General features: G+C 46.2%; 1 protein-coding gene and 1 pseudogene across 6 annotated transcripts in view; both read right to left on the bottom strand.

Moving 5' to 3' along the window:
* Positions 1–16,548: 16,548 nt before the first annotated feature.
* Positions 16,549–21,814, bottom strand: LOC105299154 (annotated as a pseudogene).
* The window catches only part of LOC105299139 (lysocardiolipin acyltransferase 1), a 166,657-nt gene continuing 161,203 nt past the window's right edge, over positions 16,549–22,002 (bottom strand). For all 6 annotated transcript variants that reach the window (XR_002782894.1, XR_002782893.1, XR_002782892.1 and 3 more), the window contains one exon: positions 16,549–18,190. The gene's annotated coding sequence lies outside the window, so the exon portion shown is untranslated. The remainder of the gene's footprint in view (positions 18,191–22,002) is intronic.

Raw genomic sequence — 22,002 nt, 5'->3', positions numbered from 1 at the left:
AAAGATGCAGGCAGGCAGGGTTGCCCCTCTTTATGGAAGCCCTGCCCACAAGGATTAGCTAGCACACTGGCAATAGAAGAAGACACCACAGCTCACAGTGCACCCCATACCACAGCTCTCTGGCCAGACTGTACTCTGACCTCTCTCAGCCCCGATGACATCATCTGCCATCTGCCTGGGGTCCTCTCTCAGGCACAGCATTCGCTCTGCTACTTCTTCCATTCGTCCACTTCTAAGGCTAGATCTCGGCTGGCGACCAGGCACGCCTTCATCTCCACAGTAACCTGACATAACACCCAAGAGATGAGGGGTCACACCAGCACCCCCAAACCCATGTGTGGAGTCCACCTAACAGAGCAGGCTCCAAGAGAGCCAGAACATGGGACAGCAGCTCCACAGGGGTGCAAAACCAAGGCTGGAAAGACAGACATAAGAGATGTCCTCCACATGGTAAGAGGGAGTTGTGGGCCAGTGCGAATAGTATGAGCCACTTTGTAAACTGGTTTTGCTCATTATGAGACAGACAGACAGACAGAGATAGACAGAGAGACAGATGCAGAGAGACACAGACACAAACACAGACAGACAGACTGAGACTGAAAATGTATTATCATCCCAGACTCCTATCCCCAGCCTCTGTGCCCAGGAAGCAAGCTCTGTTCTTAGTGTTTTGTGAATTCTTATTCTCCCAACGTTATTCCATATATAAAATAGTGTGTATATGTATATATATAGGTTACACATACACACTCACACATTGTATCAGATCTTAACACCAAACGGAGCCATTTATTCATTTGCTCATTCAATTGTTCATTTTAAATGGACTAGATGCTGAGGATATAGTCCAGTCCCTGCTCTCATGGAGTCCAGCGGTGGGTCCAGACAATCACTCCAAAACACACAAATGAAGGTGTAATTAGGAATTGGGATCCAGTGAGCAAATACATGTGAACATCTGAACCGAGAAGCCCAGCAGGTGACAATTTCATCTTTCGTTGTTTAATGGACAGTCACCAGCAAGCTGGCGCCCCAGACCTGGCCATGGACATGTTCTCTTCAGGTCTCTAATATGCTTCTGATTAAGAGCAGAGCTGTGACTCACGGCCCTCCATCTGCTGCACAGGGCTCACATGACTCACGGCCCCCACCCACCCTGTCCCCCAGGAGTGCTTCAGAGGAACAAGAGACAAAATGATTCCATGTGACTCAGGCAGAGAGAGGCACAGCTTGGCCTGGCTCACGTCCACTGCTCCCTCCCTGCTTAAAACAACGGTGGTGGGCACTACTCTAGCCTTTGAGTGACACATCTTTTCAGGGAGGTGCTGGTGGAGTGACCATCCCTCCCTGGCATGGGTCCTCAGAACACTAGCTGTGATTAAGTGATTAATTTCCCAGGCAGGAGCTGAGCTTGCCAGGGGAGAAGTGAGGAATTATGGCTTAATTCCACCACCTGCCTCCGTGGGGCCTGCCCTGACCACAGCTTTCTGCAGAGAGTCCCAAAGCCGGGTCTCAGGTCCTCTGACCTGGCAAGGCCCAGGCTGGTGCACGCATGCATTTGTCCCTGCCCCACCTCAAACTCACACACCCGAGCAGAACTCACCATCCTCGAAGAGCCCAACTGCCTCCTGCGTCTCCTCCTTGAATCACTCCACCTTCTGCCCTAAATCCTGGCCTTGGGAGCCTGGAGTTCACTTCAACGCCTCGCTTTCCCTCACTCCTATCACTGAATCCATCCCAGTCGGCCTCTTCCTTTCGTTCTTCTGCTTCTGCCGTCCTTTGTGCCCTTTGCTCCACAGTGGCCATTTCAGGAGCCCTCACTGGCCTCGCTGACTCTGGGCTACAGACTTCTCACTGCTCTCGACATATTTCCTAAATACATTTGGTGGCAGTTCCCCACCCTCCGCTGGCATCTCTCAGGCCCACAGAGGGTAGGCAGGTGCTAGAAAGGAGGAAAGCAGGCTGACAGTGAGGTGCATCGGTAAGGGCGGCCACAGGGAGTCGTGAGAACCTGGGCAGATTGGAGAATGCTCTAGCAGCCCACAGCCAGCCACAGCTAAGTGCGCCACAAGGGAGCCAAGACCCCAAACTGCCAGACCTTCCAGTGTTTCACAGAAACCCAGATTTGCTTATGAAACCTCTTACTTTATAAAAGTTGGTAATAATTCACATTTGAAACGCTGAAAATATTTCCTTATTCCTGCATTTCAAACCTTCCTCTGTCTGGATCTCGCCTACACTTCCAGCTCCATCTCCCAGAGCAGCTGTCCTCCCCGCTTAGGGCCCAGCCATGCCACGCTACAGGACGTTAGACTAGTTGTCACTCCCAGGACTAGCCTTGCCAGTCACACTGCCACGCTCTGCTGATGCTGTCTTCCACACTGCCCTGTGCGTTCCCTTTGACGTCCGTCCAAATCCTGCCCACTCAGGAGGGGTCACCTCTCTGCTGTCCCTTAGCCTCAGTTCTAGTTACTCTGTCCCTCTCGACTTTGTGCTTCTCGTGCATGTCATATCTCTGTCCTAGTACAAGACACAGTCTGACCTGCATTATCAGCTGTGTGTATGCCCGTCTGCCTTGCACCATTGGGGACTCTTAGATACGGATATTGTGTCTTATTCGCAGACCCTGCGAACGTGGTAGGTACCTCTGAATAGTTCAGGAATCATGCTCACTAGAATTGAGGGAAGTGGACTGACACCTCAACTAAATGTAGGTTTGGGAACTTGGGGTGTCGATGTCCCAAACCCATTGCACCCCCAAGGTCTGCGTCCTTGGCATAGCTTCCTGAGCTGCACGTCCAACGTCCCCAGGCCCCCTGACACTTAGCCCCAACCCAGCTTGTCAGGACGGAGACCGGCACCTGCGGAAGTTCTGAGTCACCGTCCGCGTTTCGGCCTAATGCTCTTCACAGGCCTTGTCATTAGTAACCTGGCCTGCTTCTTGCTTTGCGGTTCCCCTCAGCTTATGGATAAAAACATCTGTATGAACGATGGCCTTGCCAAAGTGTTTGCAGTTAGTCCCCACCCCTCCTCCTGCACCTGAAGGCCTGATCCCCTTCCGGCTGTTAATGACTGTTTGCTGTGGAAACGGCTGGTTTCGTGGCCCAGGAGGGAGCAGGTGCAGAGGAATCCAGAGAGCAAATGAGTTCATGAGAGTCAGTGAGCCTACTTCTTGTTCTGACCTCGAGGAGTGGGGACTGTGGGCCAGAGCAGCCAAGGAAGGACGTGGAACACAATAAAATGTGGGCTGACTTTCCGGGAGGTGTAAGCTAGATGTGAAATGGCCTCCAGATGTGCATTTGAGAGGTCCCCTAAAGTTAGAAGCTGAGCATCCAGTAGGCTCTCTGTGAGAAACCCAAGAGGCCTTTAAGAGGAGGCAGCTCTGTTCATTTCTTTGCACGCAAGCCTGCTCGCATGACCCCTGCCGCTGTGTGCCACTGGCACATTCACGTGGGCCTGGACCATTTAGATGTGGGAATCTGGAAAGACACAGAGCCGCCCACCAGCGCAAGTCCCCTGCAGGGGCCCCTTTCACCTGTGTTTGGTGAGAAGGGTTGCCATGGGGACCACGGAAAGGCTGGATGGGCCCTGGGTGGTTGTACTCATAGGCGAGGAGTTACCAAGGAGAGGAGGACAACCTGCGAAGGGACCATCGCCCCCTAACAAGTGTTCTTATTCCAAGCCCATGTTCAGATTTTTCATTCGACAAGCTCTTTCTAAGTTCCTCCTGTGTGCAGAGCATGGTACTAAGCTCTACAGGACACAAAGGTACCAGCTAGGAGTCCTGTCACATGGTGTTTGCGATCCATTGGGAGAGAGAAAACATACACATCACTTTAAGTGCTACAGCCATAAGGAAGGAGCTAAGGGAGGGAGAGCACCTACGAGGATGGCGGACAAGGAGTTTGAGCCTCATCTGCAGATACCGGGGAGGGGTGTTGACCAGCAGGGTGCAGAATGACTGGATGAAGATAGGGGAAAAGTGAGAGGCAGGATTTGAGCACATAAGAAAGGCCAGAGAAGGCCACCTCTTCAATGCACCTGGCCCGTGGCTTTCTGACTTTGGAAGTTGGTGAGAGTTCTACTTCGTGGGAGTCCCTGAATAGTCACAGACAGAGCTGGCTGATGAAAATGGGGGTCTCCTCCTCCTTTTGGGCCAAGAGGCTGTTTCTTTGCTGGCGTGAAATCACAACTCAGTCATGGACAAATGAAGGATTCAGATGCCATCAGCGGCATCTGCTTTGGGACTCCAAGCCTGCTGAGCGCTTGGCACTAGGGTGCTGATCCGAGAGTCAAAGCCAGGCCCTGCAGCCCTCCTTCAGGAGATGGTCAGTTGCCAGGCTTCTCCTCCATGATGCTGATCTCAATGTTGCCAAGAGGGAGGTTTTCCCAAGCAAATAATCATCTGGTGTCCAGAGAACCTTTGAACCTTTTGAAAAGCCATGTTTCTGTATGGGAGCTGGGCATCTGCCTGCATTGTTCTAATATGCCTTCTACTCAAAGTCAAGACCCTGGTTTCACCACAAGAACATACCCAATTACTCTTGGATAATTAAGAATCATGGCTTTGAATAAGGTGAGGCACAGGTCTTTACTTCCTCCTCTAACACACACACACACACACACACACACACGCGCGCGCGAGCGCGCACACACACACACACACACACTCCCATTGTTCCTCCACGCCCTCGTCATGAGTTCCTGTCTTCTCTGGAGTTTTCTTTCTCCAGAAGTTGAAGGGCTGACTTCTGTTGAGTTTGGGAGGGAATCCTTAATCCTGGCTTTAGAGGATTTAATTATTCCTTCAAAGACTCCTTACCAATTGTTCCCATAAGGCCTAGGAGGTTTATGCAAATTCAGCTCTCCCTCCAATTTCTCGCCCTTCACCTCATGCCAGAATTTTTGGGCAAGTTAGCAGATCAGGCGTGAATTTGACCCAAGGCCACACATCTGATGAGGAACAGCTTCATGATTCAAACAACATCTGTGTTCTTTTACTTAATAAGCTCCCAGCTCCACTAATAAAAGCTTTACCAAAAGCTCATGTGTCTTGAACTAACTCACCCAGTACCAGAGTTGTCAGCTCAGAGGAGGCCTGTCTTCTACACAGATTTCTTTTTTCAAGCTAAGAATGTTCTAGATCTCGATTAGCTACTTTTATGATCAACTGCATACTTTTGCACAACTGCTCATAAGAATGATTAGCCCCTTGGAACATGTACATCTGAGATAGTCCAAGTGCTTTTCAGTACAATCTCCTATAACCTCAGAGAAGTGAGGGACATTGGGGTGTTCTCCATGGAGAGTTGTGTATGACCGAGATTCTGGGAGGTTCAGCACGCTGCCTGTGATCATTGCATGACATCATCAGCCACCCCTCCCCACCTTCCTGCCGTTTGCATAGTCTTCACAAGTACCCCCTTTCAATATCTGGGTTGCACATGATTTAGTTGACCCAGGACCATAAATTAAAAGAACTGCAGCCCTAGGCTGGACCTTTGTCTGAATGATACCTAGGCCTGATTGTCCAACCACCTGGGGGCCTCAAATAAAAGGAGCCATTCTTCATTTCTTTTCTTAGAGAGCCAACATTCACGATCTGGGAGCGTTCAGAGTTTGAGTCTGGTTGACCATACGGCATGATAGGCTCCATAAGTTTATTCTCCATCGTGAAAATGAGCCTTTTCTTTCCTCTCTTTCCTTTTCACGCTCTCTTGGTGAGCACGTTCGCACACACCCTGTTAATCATAACTTTAATGTTGTTTTTCCTCACTCTACCACCTTGTACCTGTCATGCATCTTCTCATCACTAAGGCCCTAACTTCTCTAGTTTAGAAGGTACTGTTGGGAAATTCTTTATGAGGACATGCTCTCAGCATCTCTGGCAGCCTTTGGAAGCCTCCCTTCATCCTGCTGCCACAGTTCTACCTGCAGGATGTGTGGGTGGGAACAGGCAACGTCCCAGTAAGAAGTGGTGTGACATTTGCTAAAGACAGGATACCTGGTACATGGTAGGAGCTCAATAAAAGTTACTGCTGTGTGTCCTTGGACAAGTCACCTGCTCTTTCTGGATGCCAGTTTTGCCATCAGTTCTGGCTTTTGCTAATAGAGAAGACAAAGAGGGAAGGAAGAGAACACAAAGAGGCATGTAAGAAAGAAGAGATAGTGCTAAAGGCCGGGGAAAAGAACAATTCATGTGTGCAATTCAAACTGACCTCCACAATGCATCCATTCCAAGTTTTAATTACAGGAGTAAATCTGGAATGCAAGATGGTATATCCAGAGCCTATGTGAGCTACTGAAAGGTAGGGATAGGAGGCGACATTTTCACATCATCTACCGTGTACTACGTGTTTTACATTCATCGCTTTATCATCCTTACAATGGCCCTGAGCTGGGTATTATCATCCTTACTTTCCAGGCTCAGGAATGTTAGGCAGCCTCAAGCTCCTCCCAATCTCAAGCCGTGGGCCTGTGATGATGCTGAGGTTAACCCAAATTGGCCTGTGCCCAGAGCCTGTGTTCTACCCACAGCACCAGGCTGCTGCCGGAAAAGTTCAAAGTCCCACCCATAGACCAGAATGACCTTGGATCTCTGCTCAAGATGCGTAATTCAAGCTTGAGTTTCACTGACCAGGCAGCACCGGGGGGCTATTAGTCATTAGAGGACAAGTCGTGGTGGTAAATGGTCAAGGGTGCAAATGAGGGCAGAGAAGCAGAGCCGGATTAGCTCATCACATCGTGTTAGCTCATCAGTGAGCATTAGGGCTCTTCTCCTATCTTTAGTGGCTTGAGGAAGGAGCAGGGAAAGAAGCCAGCATTGAAGCCAACTCTATGGCACCTCTTGGCCTCCTTGAAGGCTTTGCTCTATAATGAGAAGTTTTGCAAAGGCAAACACAACTTTCCCTTTTAGTTCCTCATGGCTTTCCAGAACTTCAGAGATACTAGGCACAGTGTGTTGTTCCCAGGATATCTACCAGCAGTGGTGGGGTGGAGACCAGTTCTGGGTGTGAGGGCAGAGTCTGGGGCCTGTGAGCCCTGATGACAGCTTGTGCCTTTACCTGGGTCTGCACATAGCAGATCTTTGACACACAGCAGGGAGTTGGCGGGATGGCTGGGAGGATGGGTGACGTCACCGAGCCACAGAGCAAGGCATCTAAGGGAGTGATTCTGTAGCAGGTTTGGCAGAGTTTGGGGGAGTATGAGATGCTGGCCTTTCTTGAATACGGCAAATAGATGCCTCAGCCTAGTGGCCTCCCCTGAATTGATAAACTGAAGTCCCTGGTTCTATTTTTTAACCGCTGCAACCCATCTTTCACACAGCAATAGTGATCTCTTTATTTAAAACGTAAACTAGATTATGTTCCTCCCCGTGACAACTCACCAGGGTGCATATAATACGCCACGTGCGTGTTATGCTGTAGCCCGCAAGGCCCTGCCTCTTCTCCCCTCCTACCACTGCCCCCAGCTGCTCCAGCCACACCCTGGCCCAGAGTAGACTCAATCAATGCTGATTGATTAAGTGAGCGAACAGGCCAACTTGAGCTGTCGATTGGATCATGTCTTTTCTTTTCCAGATTTATTGAGATATTTTTGACATAAAACCTATGTAAGTTTCAGGTATACAAAATGTATATATTGCAAAACAATCGCCACAGTGAAGTTAGTTAACACCTCTATCCCTTCACATAATTATGATTTTGCGTGTGTGTGGGTAGTGATAACATTTAAAATCTGCTCTCCTGACTACTTTCAAATACATAATACAGTATCGTTAATGATAGTCACCATGCTGGGCATTAGTCCTCAGACTTTATTTATCTTGTGGCTGGGAGTTTGTACCCTTTGACCAATATCTTCCCATTTTCCCCACCCCCAACCTCTGGCAACCACCGTTCTACGCTCTATCTCAATAAGTTCGGCTTTTTTAGATTCCACAGTGTTTGTCTTTCTCTGTCTGACTTATTTCTCTTAGCATAATGTCCTCGAGGTCTACCTATGTCATCACAAAAAAACAGGATTTCTTTCTTTTTCATAGCTGAATAATATTTCATTGTGTGCGTGTGTGCGTGTATGTATTTCATACCTTCTTTATCCATTCATTGCCGACGGGCATTTCGGTTGGCTATTGTAAATAATGCTGCAGTAAACAGGGGAGCAGTTACCTTTCTGAGATAGTGTTTTCATAAGTGGGATTGCTGGGTCATTTGGTAGTTCTGTTTTTAATGTCTTGAGGAAAACCTATACTGTTTCCCATAGTGGCTGTACCAATTTACATTCCCGCCAGCAGCGCACAAGGGTTTCCTTTTCTCCAGATCTTCTTGAATATTTGTTATCGCTTGTCTTTTTGGTGATAGTTATCCTAACGGGAGTGAAGTGATATCTCATTGTGGCTTTGACCTGCATTTCTCTAACAGTTAGTGATGCTGAGCATCTTTTCACGTACCTGTTGTCCATTCGTATGTCTTCTTTGGAAAAATGTTTATTCAAGCCCTTCGTCCATTTTTAAATCAGATTTTTTTGAGTTGTTTGAATTCCTTATGTATTCTGGATATAAACTTACCAATTTTCTCCCATTCTGTAGGCTGCCCTTTTATTTTGCTGATTGTTTCTTTTGCTCTGCAGAAGCCCCTCAATCTTTCCCAATCTCCTCCTATAGAACAAAAGGACCTCACTTTGGAGATGTCTAATTCTTCACAATTCAACTAGCTTTGCCCAAACTCCCACTCACTTCTCTCAACAGCTGGAAGTTCTTAAAGGGGCTTGTCCAGCCCAGCCTGTCATGACACAGCGAGAATGTAAACCCTGGGGAGGAAAAGTGACTCCTGTGGGCATGGAGCCTAGGCTGCAAAGTTGGGGAGGACACTCGAGACTCACGGCAGCCACAGAGGGCCCCCAGATGGGGCCTCAACATTCCTCTGGGCCCCTGATGGGCTGCGACCCCACATGGGGTGAAGTCCAGCCCTGATCACTCCATGGCTGCCTCTTAGCTGAACCCAAACTTCTGCTGCCTCCAGGGGCCTCTGAGAACATCTTGTGTGAGCCCCAAAGAGGACGGTCTCACTGTTTAGGGCCTAGAGAGAAGCAAAAAGGAAGCTGAGGAGGAGGAGATGGAGGGAGGGCATCTAAGCTCACTGTCAGGTGCGAGAGAAAGATGCTTCCGGAGGGAGAATTTCATAGTCAGGAGAGAGAGGCTGCTGGGTGGATGGGTAAGGAGAGGGGCTCCGCAGCATCATGGAAGCTGGCAGGCAGCGTTATACTTTATAGACGTCTAGTCCGTACAGAAGGGGATAGAAGCAGGGGCCCTGGAGCCAGACCCACCAAGTCTTCCAGCCTCAGTTCTGACTCTGCCAACTAGTAACTCTTGGCCAAGTCACTTAACCCTCTAAACCTCAGTTTCCTCATCTGCGAAGTGAGGGTATTGATAGTTCCTATCTGCACTAGCCTGGTTTGTGGCAGCCCACAGTGAACCAGGCTGCTACCCTGGTAAAGTGCCCTTCTGTACTGACCAGGCCCGATTCTGGCCCAGGGCCCTGTGCAGAAGAGTGGTGGGCAGAAGCTGCCCTCTGTTCTGCCTAACAACACCCCCATTTGGACACTTGCAGGACCCGCCCATGGCTCCCATCCCCTGACCTTCCTTTTATCCAGCCAAGAAAGACGACACATTGGCCTGGCCTCTCCCACCATTGATATTTTCTTTCCTGGTCTCAACAGGAAGATTGCAGGACTATTTCCTAAAAAGTGAATGGGGAGCACATGACTTAGTTGAATGACATTCTCCTACAGTGGAAAATATGATGACATCTCAGGCCTCCACGTGTGTGATTAAAGACAGGAAGGGAATGAATGAATAAACCATGTGGCTATCTGGGGGAAAAGTATTTCAATAGAAGGAACCACGGGGTGAAGAATGTTGAGGCAGGAGTATGTGTTTCACTCAGTTCCCCCAAAACTTTCCATCTTAACCAGACAGCAGTCAGCAAACCCAAGACATGAACACTGATACTATAATATCAACTGGTTTATAGAGAATATTCATATCTTGCCAGGGTTGCACCCGGCATTTGGTTGGCATGTCTGCTTGGTCTCCCCCCAGGTCCCCAACTCTGCAACGGGTCCCCAGAGTGCCCTTGTCTTTCATGACCTTGACACTTTTAAACAGCACTAGCTAGTTAGCGTGTAAAATGTCTCTCAGGTTTTCTCATGATCAGATTAAGGTTGTGCATTTGGGGCAGAAATGATGTCGTGCCCTGCCCAGGGGTGCTTGCTGTCTGCACGCTTTCGGCCCAGTGATAGTGACCTAGATCACGTGGTGAAGGCGGCGTTTGCCAGACTTCACTAGGAAGCTGCTCTTTTTTCCTTTTAATCACCACCTTCTGGGGAGAGAACTGTGAGACTGTAGATATCCTGTTTCTCATCATATACTTTTACGCACTAAATTTAGCATCCATCAATGATTCTTGCCTACAACAATTTTTACTGTGGAGTGTGCCAAATGCTGATTTGCTATTTCCATCCTTTCTTCTACATTTATTAACTGGAATGCTGCTGTAAAGATGAGTGATTTCGTCTCTCCTATTTATGCGTGTATTCAATTATCTATATCAGTATGAACTGATGGATATTTATTTTGTGGGTTATAATAATCCATTCCTATCAGTTTATCTGGTTGCCCACGTTGTTCTAGCTTTGATATTTGGATGTTCCTTTTAATCGACTCTTGTGTCCTTCCGCCTGCCACGTGGGAACTTCTCCGATGCCGACATCGGGCTCCACGGGCAGATAGCCTGGTGCAATCGTTCTGCAGTGGGGCCTAGCTTTCGGGCATTCATGCAGCCCTCCAGGTGGTTCTATTGTGTGGCCTGGATTGAAACCCATAGATGTAGCTCAATGTCATCGTTTACAGATGAGGAAAACTAAGGCTCAGAGAGGGGAGTGACTTGCCCCTGATTTCCGGGCCTGGGTTTCCTCCTCCTCCTCTTTCACAGTCTTGGCTGCTGAATCCCATGCCAGAGAAAATGGACATTCTGGACAGCGGTTCTTACTCTGGGCACCCCTGTCAGTCCTTTCAGAGGGTCCATCAGGTCAAAACTGCATCACTCCCTATACGCCCTGCCGTCTGATTGGGTGGTGTCTGGGAACAGCACTAAAGATACGATTCACCTTTTTCATTCTCATTCTCGCACAAGTGGATAGATTTTACATGGTGGGTGACGTTAGCTGGTTGATTACAGAAGTAGAGATGGGAATTCGGCTGTCTTTTATTAAGCCAGACATTAAAGAGATTGGCAAAATAAACCAATGCCATGCTTCTCAATAATGTTTTTCTTGGAAAATATAGTTATTTGTCATAAAAATGCATTATATATGTTAACATATAGTAGGTTTATTATTCTAATCAGTTAATAAATGAATATTTTAAGTATTTGTCAGAATAAATATTGATAGAACCCACATAAAGTCCTTTGGACTTATGAATTTTTAAGAGTATAAAGATGTCTCAGGACCAAAATGTTTTTCTAGAATATTCTAGAAATGGTTTTCTGCTTTTCTAAAATATTCTGATCAAATGGGATATAACGATTAAAAAAAAACTTTTTTTTGGCTTCACCTTCAAATCCTCCAGCACTGCTGGAGTCTAAGAAAGGCTCCATCACGCCCTGCCTAGCACAGTGGCAGGGACGCAGGCTCCTAACCTCTGATTTCCACAAAAAAATAAACAGAAGACCTTCCCAGAGTACACACAGGCAAAAAGCAGTGTGCCTCACATGTTGTGAAATTAATGGAGATTTCAAAAATAAACATGACAATTTTATAAGTTTGTGAAAAGTAGTTGGATAATGAAAATATCCGATAAGGAAATTGGTCTTTGAAGGGGCCGTGATGCAAATGTCATTCTCAAGTTGTAGCTGGATCTCGGGGAGAGCAGAATAAATTCCAGCCACTAGACTGAGCCCTTCTTAATCATTCCACACTCCGGCAGGTAGGAGCAGTTGGTATTGGTGAGTCATGAGGTGTTTTAGCCCCAGTTTTAAAGAAGCAGTGACAAAAATGTGGATCTCATGTTGGCTTTTAGTTCAAATGAATTAAAGGACAAAAGTTTCTTGAGCACCGGATGGCTGTCCAGTGCAAAGGTGAATGAAACCTAGTCCCTGCCTCCAGGTATGTGTGTTCTCACGGGTGACAGAAGGAGCGAGGCTTTCAGGGCAGTTTGGTGAGTGCCTCCCTTGAGAGTAGGCACCCCTATCTCAGCCAGGACTTTGCACAGGGAAGAGCCTGGCAGAATGTGCCTCACAATCAGCCTTGTCCAGCCTGGCTGTGCACAAAACCACCTGAGGAGGTTAACCCCAAACTGATGCCTGTGTCGTCTCTACTCTGCGGGAGGGATGGGCTAGTGAGGGCCGGCTGCCTACAGTTTGAAAAAGCATCCAGTGATTTCCATGTGCAGCCAGGGCTGAGGACAACGATTCTAAATTAGACTTTTTTGGGTTTCCATGGCCTCCAGCAAGGACCAGCGACAAAATTCATGGAGCTCAGTGCGAAGGGAAAATCTGAGTCCCCTTGTTCAGAAGTCTATTAAGATCCTCAGGACAATGACAGCAGAGCATTGAACCAAGAATAAGACCCTTCTGAGTGGTGCCCTGTGCCGCTGCCCGGGTGAATGAATGCCCAAGAACCCAGGTTTGTCTCTGCCTATTGTTTCCCCAGCAACCTCCTTAGAAGGACCCACAGCCGACTTCTCATACTTGGTGACTCTTCTATGTAGAATCACGGGCCGGCTCAAGGCGTTCCAGCCCTGCGTGTCTTCAGAATGAGTGAAGCCACCTCTGAAGCCGGAGGTGGGCAGGGAAGAGCAGGGCCCTCTGCACGCCAGCTCTCCTCAGGACAACTTCATGCTTCCTCAAAGCCCCGTGTGTGCTGGCTTCTGGCTGCAGGCCCAACCTCAAATCTGTCACGGTGCACTCACACCTTCGGAGAAATCTGTCCCCTTCGTTGGCCTACTCCCTGCACCCATAGAGGCCAGTCAGATCTGCTGCTTGATTCCCTGGCAAGTGCTAGTCACGCTCAATGGTTCTTTCCCAGTTGGAGTTGAGATCTTACAGAATGAGGATGTGAAGAGAAGACGGACCCTTTCTCCAGCAAGCCAAAGGGATGGGAAAATCCCATTGCGGGCTGTGGTTATTTGTCATTTTACAATAGTTTCTGGAAGTTGTACTACCGGCTACTATGGTGACACCTACTCAGACCTGCGCAGTGGACAAAATGGTCACAGGGCTGGTGTCCTTTGCTGGCCAGCTGTGTTCGGGGAGCCCCTAGCTCTGCCTGCACCTACGTTTTGGCACCAGATGTAAGCCTAGGCCTCGGACAGAATGTCCTCTCTGCATTTACTGTCATTTCTATCTGGTTGGCTTTGCACCTGGAAAGTGGTGCTTTCTAAACTATAGAGTATTTTTGGAAAGCAAAGCATGAATGTGGGTAGGAAGGGCAAAGCATAAAGCATGTTTTGAGCCAATTTTCTGCTTTTAAGAGTTCCAATACTAATATATTTTGATAAACTGTATCATTAGTTAAACACGACTTGGTTCTTGTCAAAAAAAAAAAAGATCTAATTATTTTCCAGAGGTAGATGAGTTGTATCTCATTTTGTTGTTGTTGTTGTTATTTTAAATTTATAAATTTCTGCACCCAGCTTTAGTTTAGAACAGGATCCTGTCTGAATGATTCTAGTGAATCATTGGTAAGAATTTATTGTGCAAAAAGAATGGATAAGATACTGGACTGAACACTGTTTGGGATAAGAGAAACACGACACATCCTTATCTTTGCTTTCCAGCTTACAATCTAGCTGAGGTGATAAAACTGAAAAATAACTAACATAAGATAGTATGTAATACAGTCGAGCGGGAGTCACAGAGAAATATCACCAGGACAGGAGGACATTTCAGGCTAGACTGATCGGAGAAAGCTTCGGTGACCAGAGGGATTTGGCTACACTTGGGCTGGCGAAGGAGGTGCCTTTCCCGTGTGCGAGATATTAGCGAAGGTGGGAAAGAGCAAGGGACATGTGGAGCTGGAGAATCAACAAGGTTTGGGCGACCAGTCGTGTTGGTACAGAAAGGTTCACTTCCGTGGGAGCCTGGGCTGAGCTGGGGAGAACTAGGATAGGTCGATTTAGGCTGTTCGACCGCCGTCAGGAGGAAACAACCAGGCGGCAAGAAGGGGATTCTGAGACCAAACTGGGGCTGTAATGATATCAGCTGGGTCCCACGTACTGAGAACTTGGAGTAGGGAGAGTGGTAGGTTCCCAGCCTCGCCAGATCCAGTGCGACAGGAAGGAAGGGCCGCCCCTGAAGGGGAAAGCACAAGTGGGCGACAACTTGACCGTCAAGGCAGGTGAGGGAGGAATGGGGGATGCTGCAGGATTCTGTGCCTGTGATGCTAGAACGAGACGTGCATCAGCCAACAGGGAGAGGCGTGGGCACTGCGGTATTAATACTCGAACAGATTTTCCACAGAAAGAAAAACACTCTCAATGCTGTGTGGCTTAATTCTGGGTGACCCGTGCGGAGGCGATGGCTGAAGGACCATCGTTGATGAGGTGGACCGTGCACAGCTACGGGGAACGCCGGGGTTCCCGGCTGTTGGCGGAGAAGGCCACCAAGCCTCTTCGTGTGTCTCGCTGTGGAGGGGTCAGGGGCCCCCTCTGGAAACCATGCTCACTGGCTCCCGACTCCACTGGTGGGTTTGGGAGGTTCCATAGCTGAGGTGGACATCTGGCCGTCTGCATCATGTCATCCTCATCTTAGAAACAGTCATCTTATTAAACTTCATCCCTTCCCTGTGCTCCAGGAGAACAAACTCCACCCCTGGCTCAGGGGGACAGCGAGTAACCCAGGGATATAACCGCCATCATATTTCTGGGCATGCAAGTGGTTCAGGAATGAGCACTGACACTCAATTTAGGATTTTTGTTGAGCCAAGGGGGAAGCAGTCTCTCTGGCTCTTTCCCACTGGACGTGAACCTGAGAGGATGTAGGGCTGAAGAGACTGCAGGCATCAAGCCCCCACGTGGATCCTGAGAGTCAAGTCAGCATAGCCAGGAGAGCATAAATTGTTTCTTAGAAATTTACTTTAGAAATGTTTCTGCATGAACATGTTATCTATATGTAGATTAGCCTCTGTATACAACCCAGGGCTTCCTGGCTGGTATCTGAAGTACCTTCATCAGAAATCCACCCTCCGCAGGGTGGATTCAGCCCTGTGTATAATTTATCAGAGAAATGAGTAATGTAGTAGACAGTGGGTGGCTAGGAAGACTATGCTCTCCTCTCTGCCCCTTGTCTAAACAGAATGTAGAAATCCCACCAGTCTTGAGACCAGCTCTCGAGGTTTCTGCTCTCCTGGCCCCGTATGCCCGTTTCTGAGAATGACACTGTGGGATCCGTGCAGACTTAATCTTTCAAAGCTCTTACTGGAGGGGCTGAAGACAGAGTGGAACATTGCAGAGCTTCCAAGGATAGGTTCTATAGGGAAGGAAATAACTTCCCTCCACTCTTCTGCTAAGACCCCTGTAAGGGAAGATTAACAAAAGAAAAACAAGTTTATTAACGTGTATTCCTCAGGTACACAGAGAAGATTCCTCCTCCCCCTCAAAATGAGTAACTTCCCAGGGTGGCTTAGAATTGAGGCTTAAATGCCATCTTAATAGGGAAAGGGGAAGGGGGAAGTAGACCACTTAGGGGAGAGTAAATGACTTTTGGGAAAGACCGATTGGCCCTTAGAACAGATGGGAGGTATGACAATCTGTGAGTTTGTCTGGGTGTGGTGTCAACTTCTAGTCTCCTTTCCTATGACAAGAGTCAATCTTCCCTGGTTGATGAAACTCCCGAGGAAGGAAATTTATGGCAATTGAGTTTCTTTTGGAGGACCTGTCTCTAGGCAGATAAGCAGAGTTCAGAGAAAGCATCCTCCTGCATTTGCTCTTCCCCAAGTGCCTACAGCTCAAAATCATCAACATGCCAAAACGGCATATTTTGGGTGGTGTGTCCTGAACCCCTAAAGTCATATTTTGGGGTGGCATATCCTGCTACTCTTCAGTTTTGTGATTTCTGTTTGTGTGCTAAATAAGTACATGTATATGCATTCCTCAGGTTTGGGTCCAAGACTGGTTTCACAGATAAACTCCCTGATCGTGGGGGGAGTGGGGGCAGAGTTCCATTTATCTCTTACAGCTGGAGGTGCTAATTATCCCCTAGAACTCCACACTGGTGAGACTGGCTTGCCCTCCAGCCCGAATGAGAGATGGGGGGAAATCAAATTCCGATGGCATTCGCTAATCCCGAATTCACCTGTGGCTTCTGGGTTTTTTCAATTATGCGAGCAGTATACTTCCTCCTTGCTTAGACATTTTTTAAACATCTGTGAAAGAAAATTCTAACTGCTCAGCTCTTCTTGACTACTACATATTATAAGGCTAGAACAGTGTGAGAGAACAAAGTAGCACCCAGTCATTCCTGCAAAAACAGAAACAACACACGTGAAAACTTTAATTCACTCCACTTTATTCTGGGATCTATATTACAGTTTATACAACTCACGAACATACCAGTGGACATTGACAACTAAGGCCATTCTGTGAGTTATTTTTAAAACATGGTGTTTTGCACGTAATGATCTTTAAAAAATAAATTACCAAAAACCAAGATTCTCTTCTGAAATAAAAATTTAAGATCGCTACAAGACAACTTTGGGGACATATCTAATCTGAAGCTCATCATGTGACAAGACTGTTTTTGTCCTCTAGAGCACAAATAATAGCTCTAAGGCAACCGCTGTGTCAGCACCAAGCTCTCCTCTCCAAATGTCATCACAGGTGGTGTTTGCCACAGTGACCAGTAGTGAGTGGCAAAAAGACTTTTCCCTAAGAAACACACTCCGGGATTCGTGGAACAAGAAAAAGCAAGGGACCCATAACTAAGGCACCGAAAGCACATTATTTATATAAAGAACTGTAAACAATTTACTACCAACAGGCTCCCTCCATTGGAGTGGCTACTGTAGAAGGGCAGCGGGCATGGAGGTCGGGGCCAGAGCCGAAGTCTGAGTGGACGGGAATGTCTCCCTCTCGGCAGAGTTCAGTCTGGGCTCCCACGGACGGTTTCTGACGTGGTGCTGTGGAGGTAACTAACTTCCACGTGACTCAAGTGGAAGCTGTTATTTCCCGCCCAATCTGTGTTTTAACGGTGTAACAAACAAGAAAAGATTTTATTAGGAGTTTTAAATTCTGGGCTCGAACACTTATTTTTCTTTTCATCTTTTACTATGTTCTTCTACTGGACGTCAGTTACTTTGGCTTGTTTCTTCAAAGGTGTCTGGTGGAAGAACTTGTGACCTAATCATTGTCTTTCCTTGTGGGTTCCTATTTTAAGTAGAATGGTTCATGTCCTATATAAACCACACTCGCTTTATTTAAAACGATTCTGAACAGTAAAGGTTTCACAATTGGACATACAGCAGTGTAAACTTTTAAAGTCCATTGAGTTTACCGTCAAAGGACTGAAAGGGTATTAAGTGTGCGTCTAGTAGCTGCTCTGAGTCCACAGCCATGAGGTGGGAAGGTGTGGAGGGAACACTCCTGAGGCCACAGTACTAAAGCTGAATTAATGTCTGCTTGACATTTCGTCACCAACTTTAGATAGCTCTAAGTTCCAGATCATCAACTGTATATTTCTCTAATTTTTTTTTTAAATAAGAGAAGAAAAAGACAAATGTGCAGGAAAACACAAATAGGCAACATTTTTTCCTTTTTTCTGCACTTTTAGTGTTTATGAATTTGGGGTAGGTAAAAAAAAAACAAAGTTTGTATTTTCTCTTAAACTTATTTTTATGATCAAAAGAAAATATTTGTATAAAAAAAGATTTCCCCTTTTACAGGTTTTAGAGGGTTAAAGGGGACATGTTATACCTTGAACGATAAGCTGAGAGAAGTTGGGGGAAGGGTGGAGGGGCTACCCTATAAACACCTGTGGGGTAGGAAACCCAGCTTTTCTCTTTTGCCCAAGGCAAATGCAGTCCTGATTGTTAGGCTACTTCTGTGCTTCCAGATATAACCAAAGGAAGTTTGAGAGAAACCTAAATTAGAGACCTCCTTTATTAAGAAAAAAAAATTAAAATGAAAAAAAAACACCTTCAAAACTATAGTTATACAGCTAGATTCACAACAGATGGACATGATAACTAATTAGTAGCTCCCGGCATGATTAAAAACAGCCTTGAGGGAGCAGTTATATATACATATGGGTGCGTTTGGGCACAGCGCTAGTTAGTACTCTTCCAACGAGGACGATGTGTCAATCGCGTTTTGCTGCGACTAGCACTTTCTGAAAGAAGCTGCTGGGTAAGTTCAGCTCATGGTGGGCTTGCCTTTCACAGCAATGCGTGTTTCCACCGTTGGGTAAAAGAAGTCAGCAACTGAGATGTAGTTAAGGAGAAGGCATTCGTGTCCAAAGAGTACATAAAGCAATAAATAGCTTTGGAGGCTGGTTTGGGGGCAGGAGTAAAGCTGACGAGTTTGCTAATGGCTAAAGACTTTTAATTGCCTGTTTTCTGCTGCTCTGACCAGCATCCTCATTACACAACAAAGTAGTACATAGCTTCAGTAGAGTGAAAATAATGACCACACATTTTTTAGGCCTCAGAAGGTGCTGTTGGTTTGCTGGATTTTCCATTGATTCTCGATGACAGGAATATTTAGACAAACCATAGGTCAAAAATGGGTTTAAATTTTACTATTGAAAGAGGAAGCCTGGGACTAAAAAAGATCCCTCCCTTGCTAGCATTAAAAAAATGGATTCATTTTTGTGTTATCATTTTGGTTTTAAGAGTAAAATTTATAAAGGATACAAGGGTTAAATAATTTAGGATAAACCATTACTGCCCTGTCTACAAGCGTTGTTTGTTGTTGTTTTAATGGCAGAACAACAGACCCGTGCACGTGTGGTAAATACACTAACTGTCCTTTTTGGGGCAGATTTTAAAGAAATTTCAAAAGACACAACTTCAAAAGAGAATTTCCGACTGCAATAACAATATTCTACGCTTTCGTTTAAAAAAGTGACTTTTTACTGTTTTTAACGCAGAAAAAGCTACACCTGCCAACAGGCTATAAAGAAACCAGCACTAAGCATGCAAGATTAAGTACAAGTGAAGAAATTAACTATTCCTATCTTTAAAAATTAAAACTACAGTTTCTAAGTGGAGAGCCTGTGGTTGCTCCCTGAGACATGTCCAGGTCTATTTGTCCACGTGGAAAGGGCACAGGTGGTCCCTGACGCTTAGGTCAGTGCAAGGTTAAATGCCGCGATGTTATGAATGGTGAAGGACTTCCTATCAAAATGTTTGGTCAGTCTGATGAGATTTCCGTTTTCTGGTCTTAAGGAAAAATGCAGTGGTTTGATTGGCATAGAAAGGAGTCTGGGAGGGTGGGAGCCAGGAGGAGGGGCCCTCACCGTGACAGTCAAGTGCCAGCACTTGAGCTGGGCCAGTGCTCAGGAGCCCCAGATGTGTCTCTTGTCTGAGAAGTTTGTTAGAAAATTGGATTGGGCCTTGGAGAAAATTTTGTGTGAACCTTGTCTGTGAACAGCCTGATGATTGTTTAAGAAAACTCTAGCCCGAGTTATTTCATAGTGATTGCTCCCTGCTACGTGTTTTGAAATTACATTCAGAGATTTAAAAAAAAAAAATCGTGTAGCAATATTTTCCCACAAAACTAAGTGCAAAATATCTTTAACAAATAATGATGGTAGTAAGAAATATTCGACATGGTCATGCAAAAACGCGTCTCATTTACAAAGGCTTGCAACATTTCCAAAATAGTCCCTAGGTTGTTACGCCATGAACTTTATCATCTTACTCATTTTTCTTTGCATTTAAATGTGGTTGTTTGTGTAAAAAATGGTAACATGCAAGTTCAATAATCTCCAGTCCACCAAATATTCTCTCTTGCAGTACATAGATGACAATGGTGATTATGAAATACCACCTAATGAGACTGTACAAATATATGAGCAGGCACATTGCAGGGCTGAACAGGGTCCAGTATAGTATAGAGAGCAATTTGACCACCAGGACCCTGAGCTCGGACTTGCAAGGTGGAACGACAGTCTGTCCAGTGAAGTAAAAGTTCTTCTCCCCCTGGTAGAAGGAGCGCAGCCTCTCTTCCTTCTCCTCCCACCGCTTTTGGCACCAGAGCTCGAGGTCCTCCTTGGATGTGGGGAGGGTGTCCACTGGGTACCGGTGGACGTGAAAGTGGATCTCCTTGGGGAAGTCCCCACGGAGGAGGTGCATCTCTGTTTGAGGAATGTTGTGAGGGTATGCCACCGTGATGTCATGCACAGCATCAAGGTTCTTACCTAGGTTTTGAAGAAGATAAAAATACAGATTAATGGTCAATTTAGGCAGCAGTGCTGATTCAGACTGGAAGGCAGAACCAAAACCAGGAAAAAATCGACAGGGCGAACCACAATGAACAAACAAGGGCTATAAATACTGGTGTTCTGGGGCACTCGGGTCAACATTTACCAGTAACTTTGTTTATCTGCTTGCTAATCATAAAGACCTTTAGAAAGAAATTATCTTCATTCCTAAAAACAGTAATCTGCTGCCACTCTAGAACTAAATGGATAAGCGTGTTAAGTCAGATCTGAGAAGGAATGAAAGAGCACAGGACCAGCCCTTTTAGACCAGCAGGATTCACTGCTTTGATATCTCCTATTAACACACCTTTCTCTCCAAATAAAAACACGAACTTTCTCACCTTTAACCCAATAGGAAGACCTGACAACACAGAGTGGTCAAGTGGCTATGGAAGGATAAGGTGGAATAAGCCCAGGTTCGTTTCTGGCTCACGGTACTGAGTGGATGGTGGGGCCTTTACGTTCAGAAATATAAGTAGAGTGTTAGATCTTAAGAAATCATGAGGATCATCGAACGCCGTATACTAGGCCCAGGCAGGTTAAGTTTTTGCCCAAGGGCACACAGCGTGTTGGTGCACAGTCTCTGCATGTGGCTTTATTCTCTACCTTGTTCTCTTCAGTGAGAGACTTCTAATGTGGAATTGGATTTGTTACAGCATTATATGATATAGGCAAAATTAATCTGTGGTGACAAATCAAAACAGTGGTTGCTTATGACTGGAAGAGAACATGAGGAAATTATGTGAGTCACAGAAACATTCTATATCTTGATTAGGGCATGGATTACATCAAATAGTACATTTAAGACCTGTGTATTTCACTCTATTTAAATTTTAGCTTGATATTAATAATAAAGAAATGCAGCAATTTTACCTTCTCACCTTGTTTACCCCTTTCTACTGAACCTATTACATAGTACTCATTTTTTTTTAATGATCCTTTAAGTCTTCTGTAAATACTGTCAGTCTCCTTTACTCTGAATTACTTAAGGGTAAGGACCAGGTTTCAATTTGGTTTTGAACTGTCTTGTAAATATAATCAGACCATAATAAGAGCTATGTTATTTAAAAAAATGAAAATATCTACATCAAGATTGGAGGCACCGCCCTTTGGGGGTGCCATACACCGTTTCTATGAGTAGAAGAAGCGCAACGAAAGGCTTGAGAGAGGAGGCTTGAGTGGAGCCGTATCTGAATGCCGGGCAGAAAGACTGGCTCCAGAGCAGAGAGGTGGGTTCAGTGGTCAGAAGCCACAAGAAAAGCTTCTTAGCAGCTGTCAGGAGGTAATATATTCATCATCTGAAGAAAGGCTGGCTGACCACTTGCCTGGTTAGCCATTGTGGGAATTTCCACACCTTAAGGTGGGTTGTCTGCTCAAGCATCCAAACAAGGAAGACCTACTTTCACTGGCACACTGAGCATGACCTATCAGCTAAGACAGTAATATGTCTTACATGTTAACTGGCCTGCATTAAAACTCAAGTAGCCGTTTGTCTATTTAGCATCAATCACGACTCTCCCATGCC

This window comes from Pteropus vampyrus, unplaced genomic scaffold, assembly GCF_000151845.1.
Source record: "Pteropus vampyrus isolate Shadow unplaced genomic scaffold, Pvam_2.0 Scaffold173, whole genome shotgun sequence".
Taxonomy (NCBI): Eukaryota; Metazoa; Chordata; class Mammalia; order Chiroptera; family Pteropodidae; genus Pteropus; species Pteropus vampyrus.
Note: the sequence above shows the minus strand (reverse complement) of the source record. Positions and strands in the feature narration are given on the sequence as shown.